The sequence below is a fragment of the Myotis yumanensis genome, unplaced genomic scaffold (assembly GCF_028538775.1).
Source record: "Myotis yumanensis isolate MYYU_CA2020_CCGP unplaced genomic scaffold, mMyoYum1.0.hap1 SCAF_3, whole genome shotgun sequence".
Lineage (NCBI taxonomy): Eukaryota > Metazoa > Chordata > Mammalia > Chiroptera > Vespertilionidae > Myotis > Myotis yumanensis.
The window spans coordinates 133,988,679-134,010,679 of NW_027223754.1; positions in this window are offsets into that span (position 1 = coordinate 133,988,679).

A 22,001-nucleotide genomic window follows, 5' to 3' on the forward strand; every position below is an offset into this window, starting at 1 on the left:
TGAGGAAAATACAATACTTAGTCAAATAAGTGATGGTGTGTTTTAAAAAGCACCTGCCCACGAATGTTTATGACTGGCTGGCTGGTCCGATTCCTAGGCTGAGACTGGTATTGTAATTATTTAATATGGGCCTTCAGTGGAATGAAAACAATAATACAAAGGAGAAAAACTATTTCCTGACGTGGAACAACCAAATTAAAGACATAGATTTCTGCTCCATACATGCTAAATCCTGTGTCCCGATGTGTCAGGTTGATACTGAGTGATTTTCCGTACAAAGCCAAACTCTAAGGGAAACTTCAACTATTAAAGAAAAAAGGGCTTTAGTGAATAATACCAAATTTAAAAAGTAAAGTTATTTATATCCTTCTCATTTTAACCTTCTCTTATTTTCAGTACTTGAATTGAGTATGTGCTATTCTAAAATGAATGCTATTTGTATTTGAGTTCATGTTGTCTTAAAATCTATGCTTGTGTTACGAAATTTTTGGGCTGGAACCCAGATTCTTTGTCTGCCAGAATTGAAGAATGAATCCACAGACAGAGGGTGGTATAGCAAAGGTGGAGATTTATTGAAGAACAAGTACAGACTCCCACATGGGGAGGGGGAAAGATCCCACAGAATGGACTCCCACATGGGGAGGGGGAAAGATCCCACAGAATGGACTCCCACGTGGGGAGGGGGAAAGGGTCCCACTGAGTTCCTTTTCTCCATGGCTTAGAAAGGCTGCAGATCCTGGTGCCTTGATATCCCCTCTGATTGGTCACTATTCCCTTAGACTGGCTACTATAGCAACTCCTAGGTTTAATTTTAAAATAGGTTTAATACCTGGCCAGTGTGTCTCAATGGCTGAACATCGATCTATGAACCAGGAGGTCACAGTTCAATTCCCGGTCAGGGCACATGCCCGGGTTGTGAGCTTGATCCCCAGTGTGAGGCATGCAGGTGGCAGTGGATCAATCATTCTCTCTTAGAGAGCAACCAAAGGACTTGTATGCATGTGTATTAGCATAACCAATGGACACAGACACGGGGTGGTGGGGGCTTGCCCAGGGAGGTCAATGGGGGGGGGGGGGAGAAAGGAGACATATGTAAAACTTTAGACAATAAAAAATCATGCTCTCTTATCATTTCATTGTTGTTTTTATTTCTCTCTCCCTCTCCCTCTCTGAAATCAATAAACATATATTTAAAAATAGGTTTGGAATGCATAGGGGCATCTTCAGGAGAACATGAGAATATATCTTTGTGGAAGAAAATTGGAAAATGTCAGAAAATTTATCCCTATATAAATGACATTGCAGCACCATTTGAAGCGACCTGCACAAAAGACTTTCTTCTGCAGAATATGTCTCCTTTGTATTTTGTAATAGTGTCATTCACCCAACTCAAAGCTACCAATTTTGTACTATCTTTGTGGAGTGGATAAATGACCTTACAGAACCAAACTCGTTCAACACTTTGAGATATGAGCTTCCATTTCCAACACTAAAATGCTAGTACATGAACCTGCTAGAGTTGTCTTCCTTTTCTTTAAACACACTTGTAGTGGTATTGCACAAAAGTAATGTGCCAATATCCCTTAAAGAACATTTTTTTAAAGGAGGAAATATGAAACACCATATAAAGATCAACCAAATAGAAATGTTTTTGAGGTGAATATCTAGCAAAAGCATAGCATTTGAAGTTTATCTTAAAATGTAACCTGAAGCTTACATGTAACATTTTTCATGTAACATGTACATTTTTCAACCTGTGCTAGTTTTCCTCCTAAAATTTTTCTTGTAAAAAATAATCTGTAATAGAGGGAAGGCAGGATTAGGTGAGTGGGTGGGAAGAGATCAACCAAAGAACTTGTATGCATATATGCATAACCCATGGGCACAGACAATAGGGTGGTGGAGGCCTGGGGTGGGGGCAGGGGTGGGCTGTAAGGGGTCAATGGGAGAAAAAAGGGGACATATGTAATACTTTAAACAATAAAGATTAAAATAAATAAGTAAAAATGCTCTATAAAAACTTGCAGATATAAACTTGAAGGAATTTTATGTTATTATTGTTACATATATTCTATCATCTATGAAATTTGTAAAGAAACAGTGCATGACTGGAAATTAGGACTGCTGGGGAAAGCAAAGGTTAAAGCTTAAACCATGTGAGCTAAAGTGAAGAGAATTTTATAGCACTTCTCAGATTGCAATAAAAAATAAGAATAATCCTGGTTATCAATTGCTAAATAAATCATGCGCAATAAGGGCTTAAATAAAACCTTTAAAAATAAGGTTTGGAATAAATTGATAATTATCCATTAAAAATCATTTACTTATTCTGTGTTCGGTACTGGGTTATAGCACCCTCCTTCTTTGTTATAATTCTTATTGCCCTCATTAGATAAATTATGCACTTGTCTACGGATAAAAGAAGCACCATGCATGACACCATTTCTAAGAAAGGCTTTCAATTTGAGGAGTATGAAAGAAAGCCAGCCCCTGTCCTTATGAAACTCACATTCAAATTGAGAAAACAGGAATATATATATGATTGATTTCAGAGGGGAAGGTAGTGGGAGAGGGAGATAGAAACATCATTGATGAAGAGAATCATTGATTGGTTGCCTACTGTACACTCCCTGCTGGGGATGGAGTCCACAACCTGGGCTTGTGCTCTGTCGGTGAATTGAACTGTGACCTCCTAGTTCATAGCTCTATGCTCAACCACTGAGCCACACCGGCCAGGCAAAACATGGACTTTTTTACTTGGCCAGGAGAATAGAAATTCTATTTTCTCACTTAAATCTAAAGTGGGATCACAATGAAAATCAGTTCCTGGTTTCTGCTGACACCTCTTTTAGTGATCAGCTCTTGGTTTGGTGAGAAAGTTTATTTCTCTACTACACGCTGATATATTTTTGAAGGTTTATTTTTATTTGAGCCAAATATGTTCCAGTTATGTTTACCTTTTTAATCCTAATTTTACCTTCAGGACTAGGACAGAATTAGTCAATTAGCAAATTTTTAAAAACAATAATGTAACGCTAGCCCTTAGCCAACAACATCTCATCTCTAACCCACACTTGGCCAGATGGTCTTATAGCACTCAGTTCCTTCAACCATTACGTTATATTACAGTATTGCTTAAGAACAAAAACAAAAAAACCCACCTCAGGATGTTGTTTCAAAATACTTTCTTTTGATATGAGTTCCAAAATGAGATGTTAATACCTATAGTCTCATCAGACTGTTAGTTATCTTAAACCTGTGGCTAAATAAGCATCCATATATTTTTAAAATTTAAACTACTGTATCTCCATTATGCTACCTATGCATTGAATTTTGAAGCCTATCAATGTAATACTTTATAATTTTGCTAAAACTCTTGACTTCAACCCAGTGACCCTGCCTAAATTCTTGAACCCATAATTTGCGTTATTTCTCTTCATCCCAGCTTTATTCATCTGAAAATCTAAAAGATTTTTTTCTTAATTACTCAACTTAGGAGTCTGGATTTGTAAAAGGACTATTATTGATTAGTATGAATAATGTTTTAAATATACTGTGTTAGCCCTGCTGGCATGGCTCTGTGGTTGAGTGTTGACCTATAGAAACCAGGAGGTTATGGTTCAATTCCCAGTCAGGGTATGTGCCTGGGTTGTGGGCCTGATCCCCACATGATTCTCTCTCATCATGGATGTTTCTATCTCTCTCCCCCTCTCCCTTCCTCTCTGAAATCAATACAAACATAGTTAAAGTAAATATATTATAACTATTTAATGGTAGTCAAAGACAAAGGTGGCCCTTTCAAATATCTCTACTTGTCTTAGACTGCGTGAGACTGTGAAGTTGCTAAAAGCTAACAGCTGCTGGGAGGGTAAGTTGCAATATCAAGAATAGGAGACGTTAGCCAGAGAGCTGCTCTCACTACTGAGTGAGAGCAGACTGTGTAGAGTTGGTGAACCTGAGACAAGTTAAGCCAAGGATGACTTGATAATCCTATCCAAAGCGACAGCCCACCATGTTGAGTTACTTTTCTGGCACTTCAGAGGGAACTCACCAGAAAGAGGCCAAAGAGTCCTGTTCCTGCTCTCCCCAGAAAGCTGTTCTCCAGATTTAAAAGAGATACTTCAGCTCTGATGAAGTGACAAGCTTGGATGCAGAACAACAGACGCCGAAGCTGCAAATGGCTGGTCTGGGGCCCCGTATGGCAAGGGTCCGGCTCCTTTGAAAGTTAAAGATTTTTCTACGGAAGAATAAGAAAAGCCAAGTTTTTGTCAAACTTATTAAATTAGGAGTGGTATAAGTTGAGACTAGTTCTTTTAGATCTTATTTCAAACTATCTTCTTATATGTACATGCTCTAAGCAGTGTTTAACTTACATTATATAAAGTTATGATACTTCTCTGAAAATCCATCTTAGGAATTCAGAAAGCTATGCTTATTAAAGAAATATGGAGTTTGATAATGTTTTAAACCTATCAAGCAACACCACTCTCTAGTGTCAATTAAATTGCAGTGAGTATATAGTATGCTTTCTCAGAGGGTATAAGTAATTAAGCAATACAAGTTTATAGAGAGCCTAAAGACTACATCTGGGATTAGGAAATTGGACTGGGAAAGTACTTTAAATTCTATAAATAATTTTAATATAGTTTTTTTCATGAATATATGTGCAAGCCCAATTTGTCCTTCATCTTTTTTTTCTTTCTCAGGGATAGAGTATGTGTATATATATTCACTACCTTCAATAGAAAATTGCTTGACAAATGTGGTACAAGAAACTATTTTCTAAAATAAGATTTTCGAAGTAGAAGAGAAGGGCAATACAGAGCATCTGGTCCATTTTACATTTCAGATGAGAAAAGTGAAGCCAAGAGAAGTAAAATTTCTTGTACAAGGTCTCATAAAACAGATAATTACAGGAGTGTCTGGAACTTTAGCTCAGTAATAGGCCCAATGAAGAATATAGAAGTTTATCCAAAATATTTAACAACCACAACAAAAGGCTTGCTAAAACTTCTAAAGTGCTGTGATAAAACATTTGCATTTGAGGCACTTAACTATTCGAAAAAATATATTTTAAATGTCCTCTGAGATTGGAAGATCTTTATAAACCCAAGTTGCCTGGAGTTTAAAGACACATGTGACTAAGTCCCAAAACTGCAATCCCAGGTTTTGTTAACTCCAAGTCATATGGAGTAAAATTTCTTTCAGGGATGGAAACAGTATGGCACTTCTCACTTCTTACTTATTTTGCTCAATACCTTATAAAATAATGGAAAACTTTCAAGTAATTAAAGACAGGCCAAACATCCAATGAAAGACAGGTGTGGGCGAGTTAGAGTTGGAGTGATAGTTGAGAGGATGAAAGAGTTGACACTACTTCTCAAAAGTTGATTCTTTTGAAGAGATTTATCTAGTTTTTCAGACATGATGCTCTAATGCAGTGGTTCTCAACCTTCCTAATGCTGCGACCCTTTAATACAGTTCCTCATGTTGTGGTGACCCCCAACCATAAAATTATGTTTGTTGCTACTTCATAACTGTAATTTTGCTACTGTTATGGTTCATAATGTAAATATCTGATATGCAGGATGTATTTTCATTGTTACAAATTGAACATAATTAAAGCATAGTGATTAATCACAAAAACAATATGTAATTATATATATGTTTTCCGATGGTCTTAGGCGACCCCTGTGAAAGGGTCGTTTGACCCCCAAAGGGGTCACGACCCACAGGTTGAGAACCGCTGCTCTAATGAGTATGTCAACACCTGGATATGTTTCTCTAAAATATGTGCTTTGATGAAATTAGTCTTCTAGCTTTTGCTTAATCTAAAAATGTATGTTGCAAAATAACTTAAAAGTATAATTTCAGGAAATATCTTACATTCTGTATTATATATATATATATATATATATAGAGAGAGAGAGAGAGAGAGAGAGAGAGAGATGAAAAGAGTAAATGTGATCAGATTCCCACTATCAAGTTATTCTTTATTTGAAAACAAAAGAATAATTTCATTTAGAGGGTTTTGTTGAAAATGTGGTTCTGGTATAGGCAGCATTAGTATTGTTACATTGTTTAAAAAAATTCTCTGGTTCCAGCCCAGATCTACTAAATCAGAATCTCTGGGAATCAGGAACCTGTTTTAACAACCTTTACTCATGATGTATACGCATGCTCAAGGTTGAGATGCACTGGTGCAGAGCACCTGGCACTTTTTTCGTTTTGTCCTCTGTGGGAGTGTGTTTATCGGGGCCAGGAGGTAGAAATGGGTGTAAAATAAAAAATCCTGTTGCTACAAATGATGATTTTGAAATAAATAGATAAAATGGTTCTTTGTGGGGTATTTATGATACCAACATATATAGAAATATAACCTAGTATATTATGAAAAACATTTTATTAAAAAGCAGGTAAATTGCAGCATCAGTTCATCTGGGAGAGAAATTTAAGTTTAGTACTAATGTGTTTCATTCAAAGAAACTCTTTTTCATTTTAATAGAAGGGTTTTCTTAATTATACAACAGTAACTAAATCAAAATTTATTGTTGTTTTAAGTTTTATATTTCAAAAACATTCATTTATGTTAAAACAATAACTTATTTTAATTCCAAAGTGTGACACCACCTCTGCCATCTGCTCTACTTGTATCATTATGCCTCACAATTTAGTTTGAATGTAATCCTTTAATTTAAACACAGCCTCTATGCCCCCTTCTTCATCTCTGTAATTGGATTATAATGTAATTATATTTAGGTGAAATAATTTGGAAATGCTTCAAATATTCTACCATCTGCTATGATAATTAAATTCTGAAAAAAATTAATATAAGAATATTTTAATTCTAGGGTTTTAAACAATGGTTTCAAATATCTTTACAGTATTTGATTAGGCTAAACCTTAGCACATATATTAAGCTATTATCCATTTGGTACCTAATAAGAGTCAAATGCTGTTTTCGTTATGGAAAAATTCTGATAAGAGTAATGCTGTCTACATGGCTGTCTGCATGCTCTGTCTTCATGTTGAGGGAGCAGGACAGGACAGACAGGGTTTCTGTTTTTTCAGGACAAAGGCAGTCATTTCACCGTTGGTGTAGCTTAGACCTTCAGCAGCACGGCTGCTGTCCAGTTGCCTCTACTCTTATAAAGTGAGGGTTGCTTTTGAAAGGGAGGTAGAGGATCAATATGAGAGTGATAGCGCTGTTCTATTATCACTAAGCTGAGTTACCTCTCAATTCTGAATTGACTGCCTTAAATTAATCCCCAGAGCTAGATATAGACAGGGTTCCATGTACAAATGATTCATTTTAAAAGGTGTTTGCAGAATAATCCAGCAAGAGAGTGGGAGAATCAGGGCAGAGAAGGGGAAGAAATGGTGCAAATTCAGGAAGAGCGTCACCCTGGGCTCACACAGGGCACCTCTGGGGTGTAAGTGAAATCTCAGAGTTTGTCATGCCTTGATGAACAAGAGGTGGACTTTCATATTCCCCACGAGTCGATATTGGCTAAGGACACACAACTGGCTGGTAAGGAGTGCTGGACCAAACTTCTAAGCATTTACAGTGTTTGCCTGTGCGGACAGGAGAAGCTGCCTCAGGAGAGTAGATAAATCCTCCAAAAAGATTTGCTAGTATAAGCTCTTGGAATCAATGGACAGAGGCTGGGCAGAGGCGAAGGGCACAGAGACAGCTAAAGGGATTCAGGGGGCCTGGACAGGGCACCCACAGTCTCTAAAACATTGGCTTTACACTTGAATTTCAAAATATTGTGGCTGTTTCTTAAACTAATATGCTCTTTTGTATATAATAGACACGTGCATTTTAATACATATTAAATCCAGTCTAAATAATTTTCTTATAGACATTCTAAAACACCAAAATATTGCATGTGAAATTATTTTAATCAAATAGCAACAAGATTTAGGTATTACTGTTTTGTTTCTGTGTATCTTTAAACAATAAATTGGTAATGCATTAATTTAAATTTGACACCTTATAAAAGGGGAATACCTATATCAATTTGGGTAATCAAACTCTACAATTGGAAGTTCACTTATGCAAGTTTAAATCCTAAAACTTTAAAAACTATATGTTCCAATACGCGCTATTTAAAATTAAAATACTTGTAATTGTCAAAGTTATAAAAGAATGGAATACAGCAAAAAAAAGCAAGATATTTGGAACCAGAGTGGGTTTTTTTTTGTAATCATCAAATAAACTTAGTCATATAGAAGAATATGTTGCATTTAAATGAAACACACACACACGTACACACTCAAACTAACAAGTTAATAAAGCTATCAGTCTTAAAACTTTATTTCAGATGAATTAGTAAACTAAATAATTTATATAATATGGTATATTATTATAAGATTCATATAATATGTCAATGGAGGAAGTATTTATTCAACCTTAAAACTTTATTTCAGTTTAGCTATCAAATTGAAGGTTAAAAGTTTCATAAATATCATATATTATATATTATCACACAATATATACATATACAGTAACATATAATATATCACATATATATTATTTAAATATATTATGTTTAATAATATATATCTATATCTATATATTATATATCAATAGAGGAAGTATTAGTTCAACCTTAAAACTTTATTTCAGTTTAGCTATAAAATTGAATGTTATATGTATCATAAACATTATATGTTATGTACTATTCCTTAATATATAAATACATAGTAATATATATAATATATCATATATATTATTTACACATATTATATATTTTATGTGTAAATAATATATAACATACATTATATATCAATAGAGGAAATATTAGTTCAATCTTAAAACTATTTCAGATTAACTATCAAATTGAAAATGTTATGTTATATATAAACATATTACATACAAGAATATGGAGAATCAGGGCAGAGAAGGGGAATAAATGGTGCAAATTCAGGAAGGATCACATAAATTATATAATATATATTTACATTAAATTTTATAATATATATTATTTATTATATATTTCATGATATATATGTATATAATATATTATTCTTAAAGGAGGATGTATTGATTATATAAGATACTTATCCATTTATTTCATTTGTCAAGTTGTCAGGTATAGAATAACATTTTACAATTTACAAAATTAATCATACTATTTCGTATTAGCTACTTACAGTTTGGAACTTGAGACACTGAGAAGTCAGAGACTTTCCAATATTACCCAACTAACAAAATCAGACTAGAATACTAATCCCTTCACATCCGGATTTTCATGGCATACTCCCATCCAGGCTTGCCTGTCCATATAGATAGAATTTTAGAGGTGTTTACCTCACTTTCCATTGGGACAAAGACTCATTTATTCAATTTGTACAATCACTCAGAGCACTCCCCTGGCAGGATATTTAATTAAATGCATTTTAATGTTTGTGTGTAGAGAAACTTTAAATAACCCAAAAAGGTATACAATAAAATAAGATTAGTTACTTAACAATATAACTTAGTGATGTTTCCATATCAGATCATATAAATTTGCCTCACTCTTTTTAATCACTGTATAGTATTCAATTGCATGAATGCACCAAAATTTCTGTATTTTTGTCACCAGGCAGGTTGAAAACAAACATATCACACTGTTATGGCAGACTTCTACTTTTGAAGTAGAATAATCCTTTGAGTGGACAAATCCTCCTAGGGACAATAACTAGAGGAAACTGATGTATAAAGCTATCTCTCAACAGCATCAGAGATGTGCAGAAGAGTTGGGACCAAAGGGGTTAGTATTCTAGAGAGGGGAGAATCACAAACAGATAAGCTGATGATAGCGCCTGTTTTTCCTGGGATGGCATTACACTTTCTGGAAACAAGCAAGTATCTGAGAGTGGAAGTAATTTCCACACAGAGGAACCATGCTGGGGAACAGGTGACCTAAGAGAAGGTGGTCATCAGGGCTAACATCTATTTCACAAAAAATAGGAGTAGAATCAAATCTGGAACCAGTTTCAATCTAGCAACAACTTGTAATCATCCAAGGATACATAAAACAACTATGAAAAAATGCATCTTTTATAACATTGATGTTCATCAAAATATGCTGTAGTAATAGTGTTTTAATCAATAGGGTATCAGTAATATTTGTAATAACTCAATCCAAAAATGTAATTTTGATTATTGGCTCATTGGAGGATATCAAAGGTTGATTTAAAATTCTGTGTCAGAGAAGTGTGGAAGGTGATAAATAAAATCTTTCTAGGTATCAAAACATATTCTAGGACATTATATCAGAGAATTGGACTGACATTAAGAAAAAATAACATAAAAGTTAATAATGATAAAAATAGCTTTTTCATGCATTTTAAAAATGTGTGATTATAGGAATTAAATAACTATGGTATTTGGGAACTCCTTAATATTTTAAAGTATTGAAACTGATATCTTTTAAAAAGCAATATTTACCATGTTTGGAAGTCACTTCCTTAATTAGACTTTAAATTATGAAATTTTTATGCTAAAATTTGTTAGGAAATAAATTGCTTTAGAAATTCCATTTAAAGACGTACTGGCTGAAAAAGTTGAGAACGCCTTTCCTATAAATTTGGTATTATTCAACTAAATAGAATAGAGTAAATTCTGAACCTTTCCTCAGAATTTGGTATTTATTTGACTTAATTGGATTTCATGAGAAATGTGTAAAAATCCATTTAAATTACTCTGAGTTTGTTTTTTAATGAAGCTTTTGTTATGGGACTAAAACCTTTTGCTTTCTAAACCTAAATTTGAATCTAATGTAGTGATTATGTTAAGCTTTTTAGTGAAAGACTATTTATGGTCTCTTCCCAAACAAGAAGCTGTACTAGCTGGATCACTGCTCACAGGCTACCTGATTCTACTCTGACTAAAGGAGCAGTCAAGGAAAAGCTACATCTTTAGTGCCAATCTTGTTCAATTCTGGGGATTTTATTTATTGATAGAAATGTATCATTTTTTCTTCAGAATTTTCCAAACAGTTTGTCTTTTAATATGAAATGTATTAGAGTCATTACAGAGTTTAGAGGCTGGCTCAGACCTTGTTTTAGGCACTTAACCCTGGTAAAGTAAGTGCTCAATGAATAATAGGAATCATTATTAAGATTTAATTTAGACGGTAAAAGGCTAATACGTCCAAGGCAGAAACTTGACAGGTTAGCCTCCCAGAAAAAAGTTGATTTCTCTCCCAAGCTCCATGGAAACCAACAGTGGCTTGGTGTTTAAGGTAATCAATTTTGGATTACTAGGGCTTGGATACCAGTACCACCTGACATCATTCACACCAGGAAAGGCTGTTTCCTCGCCAAAAATCTCCCAGCTTAGAAGTCACACAGCCCAAATTTGAGGTCTTTCTTCAAGAATTTGACTCTGGAGCTGCAAGATCACTGTGCTTAATGGAACCTGAACATTTATTTTTGTTCTAGACGCTGAGCTTTCCCCAATGAATGCTGCTGCATAGGTCCTGATGTCTGTGCACCCTCCGGCCATATGCCTTTGTTCACTCAACACCTATATTCAATCCGTGCATTATAAATGCATATCTGTGTGAGTGAAAGAGACAAAAATAGACAAAATCACTCAATATACAAATTATAATGCTGATGCCACCATAGAATAATTCTTAATATCCCAGCTTCAGAAAATGCATTTGTGACATTTCACCTCATAGGGCTATTGTGAGGATTTCATGAGGTAGATGGACAATTGTCAGATATCAAAGTTTCCTAATTTGCAATGTATGTAGCAGGGGTCATTTGCATTAATTTGAAAGATGTGCTCAGAAGCCCAAACCCCAGAAGTCTAATACAAACATGTAATTCATTGTTTTATATCTCATAAATAACAGAGGCTGGTTAATTATAAGCCTAATAAAGATTAGAAATAATTTTTAATGAAATAAGTGCCGTTTAAATGCTGGATGTGGGAAGGAACACCTACCCTTGTTTAAAGAAGGCATTAATATTCTAGAAAGCTGAATAGTCTATACCCTTTAGAATGGTGTCCTGGGTTTAGGATTCTGCCCTAATTTATAATTTGTCAGAACATTGCTGCCACCTCACACAAGCTCGATACTTAGCTAAACGTTTATTCATATCTTGTCACAGGACTATTGTCGCAACTGCCTTATGTTGTTTGAACACTAAAAAAGGACCTCGAAGTTCACCAAACTTATATAATGGGCATGTCTCTGCCTTTATGTTTATTTGTTGTGAAATAATTTAATCAGAGACTTGCTATTGTTATAACATCCCGGCATGTGAGATTACCTCACCTACTTGTCTCTGCTAAGGCTTATTCAGCAAACTAAATCAAATCTGAATGAACAAGTTAGTTTAATGTAAACCTACTATGAAAATCAATGCATAAATAAAAATGAATTATAATTCTAATATTGTGCCATGCACATTAAAAGGTGCTTCCAAAATTCTTGAAGAAATGTAAAATGTGTTTGGTGTGTATTATTATGGTCACATTATGAGCCCCCTCCCAGGTTTATCAAGGTATAATTTACAGCTAAAATTTGTATCTATTTAAAATGCACAACTTGATAATTTATATATGTATATATTATAAAATGTTCACCATAATCAAGCTAATATCTATCATCTCACATAGTTACCATTTTATTTCTTTTAATTTTATTTTTTTTGTAGTAGTGAAAACACTTAAATTCTATTCTCTTAGCAAAATTCAAGTATACAATAAAATATTGTTAACCTAAGCCACATTATTGTACATTAGAGATAACCAGAGCATTCGATCTTACATAAATGAAACTTGGTACCCTTTCACTAATATTGCCTCATTTACTTCTCCAAACCCCTGGTAATCATCACTCTTCTCTCTATTTTTATGAGTTAGACTATTTTCAATATTTCATGTAAGTGATATTGTCTTTCTGTGTCTGTCTCATCTCACTTAGCATAATGTCCTCCAGTTTCATTCACTTTGTTGCAAATGGCAGGATTTTGTTATTTTTAAGGCTGTATAATATTCCATTGGTGATATGTCTATATCTAACGATTGATATGGATTAATAGATACAATTATAGATATCATACATCACATTTTCTTTACCATTTATCCATTCTATGAACATGGAAGTGCAGATATTTTTGTGAGATCTTGATTTTATTTCCTTTGGATATATACACAGAAATAAGAATGCTGTATTATAAGATAGTTCTCTTTATAACTGTTTGTGGAACATCTATGCTATTTTCATAATGGCCATACTAATGATAATTTTTTAAAAATTTGCTCTTTATAGCAAGGACAGAATTTAATCAGCAAATCCCTATTCTCTTATAATAAAGATGCCGAACCTTAATCTAAAAAAGTTGTTCTTTAAAACATAAATGAAAATGTCTTCCCTTTTTATCTTATTTTGTGATTTTAAAAGCAGCATATGGATACTTTAGAGAACTTAAAATATAGAGATGAACACTAAGACACATATATAATTATCCAAAATTCCACAACCCAAACTTCACTAATTTTAAATATTATTTTTCCTGCTAATACATTAACTATACTTTAGTTTTTGTCATAGATATTTTCTTATTTTTTGTATAGTATAATACCTGCAGTTTCTAAAGAAAACAATGTTAATTCTACTGCCCATAGCTTTGAGAACAGAAAAATAGTGTAAACTATTCTTTACTTGAATTCCAAAATGGTTAGGTATATGGCAGTTATGATTGAAAAAGTTAAAGGGTGCCCTAGAAATTGATTTAATTCCAGGAGTTCAACAAAAAAATTATTAAATGCATGCCTAGGCACTGTCTTGGGTGTTATGAAGACGACATACTAATTTTAACATGGTCCTAATTTTGAAGGACCTCAAAACCTAATAAAAGGCAAGACAAAGACACAAATACCAAAATGTTACTCTGTGCAAACTTTGTTATGATAGACACAATAAAATGTCTAGCCGGAGCATAAATGAAAAGAGTGCATGTTAGAGGACACGGATTAATTCATTGGGCCAATGAGCTTGGAAAGCACAGTTGTAGAAAATGCCCGTTAGATTTTGTAGCGTATGCAAAGACACGGACACATGAAAAGGCATATTGAAGAACTTAGGCAGGTTAGCATTGCTCTCGTGTGGGTGTGAGTTTTGCCAGGACTGGATGCTTTAGGTAAGGTGGGAAACATAAATAAGTGAAGACAGCTGGATGAAGGCAATAACAAGTGGTGGAGGATGTGGCAAACTGGAAAGCATCTGAAACATCCAAAAGGAGCAGGCCATCACTAAAGCACATGTGCTTGCCAGATGTTTCCCTTAGGCTACAAGTTTGCATGCTACGCACAATAGGTAGGGAGAGTGGTAAGGATATTTCATTCGGGATGTATACCAATTTGGACTTCATCCTTTGGTTAGAGTTTGCCAACCACAGCACTATTGACTTTTTGGTCCCGATAATTCTTTGTTGTGAAGGGCTCTCTTGTGCATTGTAAAATGTTTAGCAGCCTCCCTGGCCTCAACCCACTAGATCCAAGTTATCCTCCTCCCTTCCCCAGTTGTGGCAACCAAAAATATTTCCAGTCATTGCCAAAAGTTCTCTGGGAGAGAGAAATTGCTCCCCAGTTGAGAATCACTGGGTTTGATAATTATAAAGGAATTCCGTGTAATGGAATTATATGATGGAATTTAGGCTCTAGAGAGAAAATTCTGGTGGACAAATAGGTAGTGTGTGAAGAGTGGAGGAGTCAGAGAAAGAGAGAGGTTAATGGTCCAACTTAGAAGCTAGTGTAATAGCTTTCTCCATTCTGTGAACAAGCATACTTTGATAAGCAAAACAATAATGTAACCAAATCAAACCTTTAACATTTCCTAAAAATGTTAACCTACAGTTTTTTATTGTTGTTTTTTTTTACCATTGCCTAACATTTTGAATATTAATATTATTGCCAATTAGATTATATTATTAACCATTTGTTATAGTGCCTAACAAGCAGCTCTTGCTTGTGCATCAATATCTTGTATATTATATCTGGCTTTTATTTTTTAGACGCAACTATCCTAAGTGTGGTACTTCTTCTCTGTTAGTAATTGTAAAAACAAAGGTTTGATTGCATTGGAAATTAAACATCGACATACATAGAAATGTATCTCAGTTGGGATTGTGGATATCATAATGAAAGCATGTACCACTGGTATCTAAGAGCATTTATTTCTTTACCCTTTTTATTTAAAAATTTAAAGGATCCTGAGGAGGCAATATTGAATAATAGGGATGTACTTGCTTTTATGAGCTTGGAATTCAGTGGAAGGGTCAAATTTAGTCAAATAATCATGGAACAGTGAAACTATCACTACAGAAAGCACTATGAAAAAAAAGTAGAATAGAACTTTTAGAATAATTATAGTGCTCATATTAACTCCAAAGGTTATAATCACATTCCAATGTAATTGCCCAGATTGACATATTTAGAGCTATGGCGGTGGCACAGGGATATACTCTTGCTCTGTGTGAAAAATGCATTTGGACTATATCTGAACTGATTTATTACTTTATAAATTTTTGTTTATTTTTTATATATTCTATAAAAACAACTTTGATATGCATTCAATTCTATGAAATGAGTAATTTTATGTAAATGTAACCCACAAAACATTGGTAATTAATTAGCTAAAAAGCTATAGATAGAGTGGAGATTTATGCTGTTATATGGGAAGAATTTTATATGAAACAAGGCCAAATTTTTGTTATAACTAATCCAAGAGCCATGATGTAAAGTTTGTATCTAATCAATAGCTTATTCCTTAGCACATGGTAGGTGATCACTAATGTTTGCTGGAAAAATAGATAAATGGATTAAAAAACACCTGTATATAAGGTACTGTGAAAAACATGACTCTGCTTTCAAGAATCACAAAAAATAAGAAGAGTAAGACAACTACTGTAATCTCTTTATCTGAAAATGACAAACTCACTTTTGTCATTTTAAAGAAATTATCTGCTAAATACATAAACCTAAATAACCATAGATTGTCAATTGTTCTTTCAAGTACAAATGTCCCATGGGAAAAGTTGCAAGTTAAACTCACCACTCAAATACAAAAGTGCCACTCCTGGAGAAAACCATTGTACTTCAGTATAAATAAGCAATAGGCAGAATATTCAAAAGATGCATACTCAAATGTTAATATTTAATATAAATTAGTATTTATTTACTGTTTCATCAAAGGCATGCTTGAATATATCTGATTTTTTTTTTAACTATGAGTGCATGGTGGGTATTGAAGATTAGATTGACTATTGCAGTTTGGTTCCACGGCCTTGTTTCATGCTCAAGGGCCAGCAGTTTTACCCACCATCAGTGTAATGTCAATGTGTGAAAAAGACAAAGGCAAAACACATCTTATAAAAATAATTTTGAGTGTGATGACCTCGTGAATGTGTTCTAGGGACCCTCAGGGTCCACAAACTACACTATGAAATTCTAGTCTATGACAACAATAAAGTAACTACTTGAGCCCAGTCAGCGTGGCTCAACGGTTGAGTGTCGACCTATGAACCAGGAAGTCATGGTTCCATTCTGGGTCAGGGCACATGCTTGGGTTTCAGACCTGATCCCGGGTGTGGGATGTGCAGGAGGTAGCTGACCAATGACACTCTCTCATCATTGATGATCCTATCTCTCTCCCTCTCTCTTCCTCTCTGAAATTAATTATATATATGTAATTACTTGATTTTATAAATTCTGGTTTTATAATGGTCTCTAATAAGCTCAATTTGTTTTATTTCTTTGTTGACTTAAGGATGTATGGTGTCCACAGTACCCCTCTACTTCCACTACATGCTTTTGAGAGTATGCTGACCTATCTAAAATAGTTTACATTCAGCATTATAATTTGACAATGATGGGGTTCAGGACCTGCTACCCACAAACATGGCCCCTTGGTGTATTGAATATTTTAAGTTGAAAGAGTTTGGGAAAACAGCCTGAAACACTATGAAACTGTCATGGAGAGGTTCCCACTTTATATCCAGAGGAAAGGAGTATCCTTATCTCTACAGACAAAGAGGCCATTAACAAGAATCCAAACAAACAAGCCTTGAAAAACTCCCCCCTCCACCCTGATTACTACACTTACGTCATATTCCTTGATCTATCCTACATGAGTGTCCACCCTTCATCAAACCCAGCATAAAAATCTCACGTCTAGCTGTTTCTTCAGGTTCTCATTTCCTGTGAGGCCTCCTGTGTCACATAAAATTTACATTAAGTAAACTTGTGTGTTTTTCTCCTGTTAATTTGTCAGTGTTAGTTTCAGTTTCAGATCTAGCCAGGTCCCTGAGAAAGTTGAGGAAAACTTTTCCTTCACTTTAACAGCAAATATCATATAAGCAAATGCCACAAATAATCACAATTGGACTAAAAATTTTATACTTTCTGTAAATGGTATAATGCATTATTATGAGCAATTAAATAATGAGAAAAACATCAAGTTACAAAAGTTCTTGAAACAATGTGATATAAGAATTCAAGATGGAGGAGAAAATCAAGTAAGTTTACTTTGAAAAAGGCATAAGTATCACTGATGTAAAGATCAAGAGACATAGAATCTGACATTTGGCAATTGTTTAGTTGCGCATTTTTCGTCTTGCTTATTTACCCGAGGAACTATCATCTGTCTTACACTAAGTAACATTTTAAGTTCTATTGTCTTAAACTATATTGTTATTAAAACAATTAAAATAGCCTTTTAAATCCATATATAATTTCATCACTTTATGGCATGGAGCTGTTTGTTTATTTTAGTGGTTTGTTTTTATTCCCTCATTAGTTAAGAATTTTATATTTCTTATTATTTACTTCAGAATAGTTTTATGCTCCTGAATTAGTTGTCAATGTGAAACACATGGTTAAGCACAGATAAATTAGAATGCATTGCTGATGTTGACAAAAATGATTATAGTAAATGAATATTTTGGGAATAAATAACTACATAAGGTGACCTTATGGTAGTGTTTGCCTTGATCATTATATGTAGCTAGGTTTGTGATGTGTGGCTTTTCTTAACTTTTACAAAAAATAGAGAAGAGAGCAATTTTTAAAAATTTATTGTCTAAAATTTTACATATGTCTCCTTTCCCCCTGCTTGACCGCCCCCCCCCCCCACCCCAGCCATTCCCACCCGGGGCAAGCCTCCACCGCCCCAGTGTCTGTGTCCATTGGTTATGCTAATATGCATGCATACAAGTCCTTTGGTTGCTCTCTTACCGCCCCCCTCTCCCCTGTCATTTGTCTCTGGATCTATTCTTCTTCATCAAATTATGTCGATCATATATAATGATCCCACATATGAGTGAGATCATGTGATATTTATCTTTCTCTGACTGGCTTATTTCGCTTAGCATAATGCAAGAGAGTAAAATTTTTAAAAATTGGTAATGTTTGGTGGGTCTTTTTGCCTCTTCTGCAAAATGAAATGTTCATTTAAGAAATTTCCTTTTAAAAATAATTTCAGGTCCATTATAATATATTTTAAAATAGGTTATAATTATGATTCTATATTTAAAGACTATTTCAATTGTATGCAGATTTTTATACACCATTTTGTTTGTTGTAAATTTAGTTACATTTATTGAGCATTTAATGAACACCTACTATATGCCAAGATCTTGCTTAAAAAGAAGGTATATTGTTAAAGGGAATACAAAGTCAAGGAAGAAAACTGGACATACAACTTAGTTAAACTAAACAAGTATATCTTAGGAGTTAGGTCTGCATAGATTTATATACATATTATTTTATATTTTCATACAGAAAGATTGTTTTATATTTCAAAAGTCTCTCATCTACAGACATTTTCAATTAGATGTTTAATTTTAAAACCATAGCAGGATTTTTAAAATATTGAACCTAGATTATCCCAGTGATTTTCAGAAAGGAAAGTTGGACGATGGGCCAGAACAGTGTAGGCTTCATTTCAGTTTCTCACTTGCACTGTGATCTTGGGTAAGATCACCCCTTGGTTTATTACAACATCAGTAAAATAGGGATAATAATATTTTCTCCTTTCAGGAGGACTGTAAAGAGAGGCTTTGGTTATATCTATATTGTTTTATCTATAAAATAAAATGAAGTGTGGCAAAACACTTGAACTTGTAGAGGTATATGGTCGCTCACCATTCTTTCTCTGAACTTTTCTCTGTGTTTGAAATATATATTTATGCCCTGTATATTTTCAAAAAGGTGAATATATTATGTTTTCTCATTTATTAGATCATGATTTCTTTGTTTCTGAAATATCACATGATAATAATATTCTACAGTGTTCAATTAGGTAAACACTACAATATCAAATCAATACGAAATTAAAATAATGATTGGCAGGCACTATTATATGTAAAAATTAGGTTAGATGGCAATACTTTGTAGCACAGCTCATTGGCATATTTTGTTTTTTTCAGGTATTATCAGTAGCCTAGGATTGAGCACATGAAGATTATTTTAGAAAGAAAAAAAGATAGGAAGTTTGTTATGATCAATTGGGTCATTTACCAGAAGGGACTTCTAACTCCCCCAAGAAATGACCATATGGAATAAGAATTTTTTCCTCCAGAATGTCCCTTAAATTGAAACTTGCTGACTTTAAATAAAAAGCAGACTGAAGTAATTTAATTTTAATGGGTAGTTTGAATTTATCTCAAATGAGATGTTTGTAATGATAGACTTGGATTTGGCACACAAAAAGTCGTTTTGTGTGCCATTGACAAAGGAAGTCAGATGGTTAAACCCAATCTCTATGGGGTGGGAAAGTATATGCTTCCCACAGAAGTTACTGTTGGATACATAGCAATTGGCAAAGATATATGATCCTCTTACAAGGAGGGAGAATAAATAGTTAGAAACCATGGAGATCTTCTCTCTCCTAGACAAATATTTACTGCCTTTTTTTGCCTGAAAAATTCACTCACTCGCCTAAGGAAAGCACTGTAAATTTTTATCCAATCATGATAATCTCTGTATCGGATTAGATGTGGCTTCTCTTCTATCAGATAGCAGAGAACCAAAATGCTTAAAAATAAATGAATTAAAAAGTTATCTTTCTCCCATATAGACAACATGGGACACAGGTACATCATAACTGCAATATACTTTCTAGAATCTAGTGCAGTGATGGCGAACCTTTTGAGCTCAGCGTGTCAGCATTTTGAAAAACCCTAACTTAACTCTGGTGCCGTGTCACATATAGAAATTTTTTGATATTTTCAACCATAGTCAAACAAAGACTTATATTTTTGATATTTATTTTATATATTTAAATGCCATTTAACAAAGAAAAATCAGCCAAAAAAATGAGTTCACATGTCACCTCTGACACGCATGTCATAGGTTCGTCATCACTGGTCTAGTGAGTAAAGGGGAAGAATGGGAGGCACAAAGTAGTCGCTGGTTAACAGCCGTTCTGAAATCCTCTGGTCAAGTATTTTGCAGACCCCTACCCTGATGGTAGAGGAATGTTCCCAAATGAAGACTCAGTTGTCTTCCTTGGAACTAGTTTCTTCATGGTTCTTAGAGTTCCCCTCTATGAAGACTGTCTTATGTCTTTAGAGGTGATAAACAAAATACCACAGACTGGGTAACTTACAAACAACCAAAATGCATTGCTCATAGTTCTGGAGCCTAGAAAGACTAAGATCAATGTGCCAGCTTAGTCTCCTCTGTCCATAGCTAGTGCCTCCCACTGAGTCTTCACATGGTGGGAAGGCTAGGGATCTCTCTAGAGCAGCAGTTCTCAACCTGTGGGTCGAGACCCCTTTGGGGATTGAATGACCCTTTCATAGGGGTTGCCTAAGACCATCGGAAAACACATATATAATTACATATTGTTTTTGTGATTAATCACTATGCTTTAATTATGTTCAATTTGTAACAATGAAAACACATCCTGCATATCAGATATTTACGTTACGATTCATAACAGTAGCAAAATTACAGTTATGAAGTAGCAACAAAAATAATTTTATGGTCGGGGGTCACCACAACATGAGGAACTGTATTAAAGGGTCGCGGCATTAGGAAGGTTGAGAACCACTGCTCCAGAGCCTCTTTTACAAAATAGACCAATCCCATTCATGAGAGCTCTACCCTCATGACTTAAATGCCCTCCAAAGGCCCCAGTTGCTAATACCATCACATAAGGCATTAGGATTTCAACCTGTGAATTATGGGTATAGGGGGACACAAACATTCAGACCATAGCAAGAACTTTCCTTGGCCATATCTGGGAAGAACATGTCCTTTGGAGTTGAGTAGCATTTTCATCCTTCTTTTTCTCTGTCAATACTGGAAATCCTAAAGGTTTTCTATCTCTCCATTCATGCCGTTGACTCTGTTAGTGGTAAACTCTGAAATTCTGTTTGTGCTTTATGTACCAATATTCACACCCACAGTTGATTGGAAGAATATTTTTTTCTCTAGACTGAATACAGTAACAAAGACCTACCTCATCTCCCTCTACTAGATAAGGAGATGCAGCTCCTCTAGAGACCAGTCACAGTGTTACCGGAAACCCCCGGTTGGCTGGGGCAGCCTGCTGCTGTGTCCAATAACAAAGGCTAGCTAACCAAGAAGACAGGGTGCTTACAAGCATCAAATCCTGTCTTCCAGCAAGGTGCAGGGGACTGTATTACAGAGGGGAAGGGCTAGGGTGAGGCCAGGAACAGACGTCAGTTACTGTCCTTTAGTCATCAGGCAATGAGAGGATGTTGATGAGATGATGTTTTGACTCCTAGTGGGTCGATCCGACCCTGCTTATCAGTTCTGCTTGCTGGATTCACAGCTGAGTCACCTCCTCAATCACTTCACACAGGCCTTGAAAATGAAACTTTAAGAAAAACTTAAACCCCTATTCATATATAAGAAATTTCACCCCCTATTCACGTAAGTATATGTGGTCTAAGATTTTTAAAAAAATATGATTATTTTTCAGATTAATTCAGGTGATCTATCTATCCGTTTATAAGTC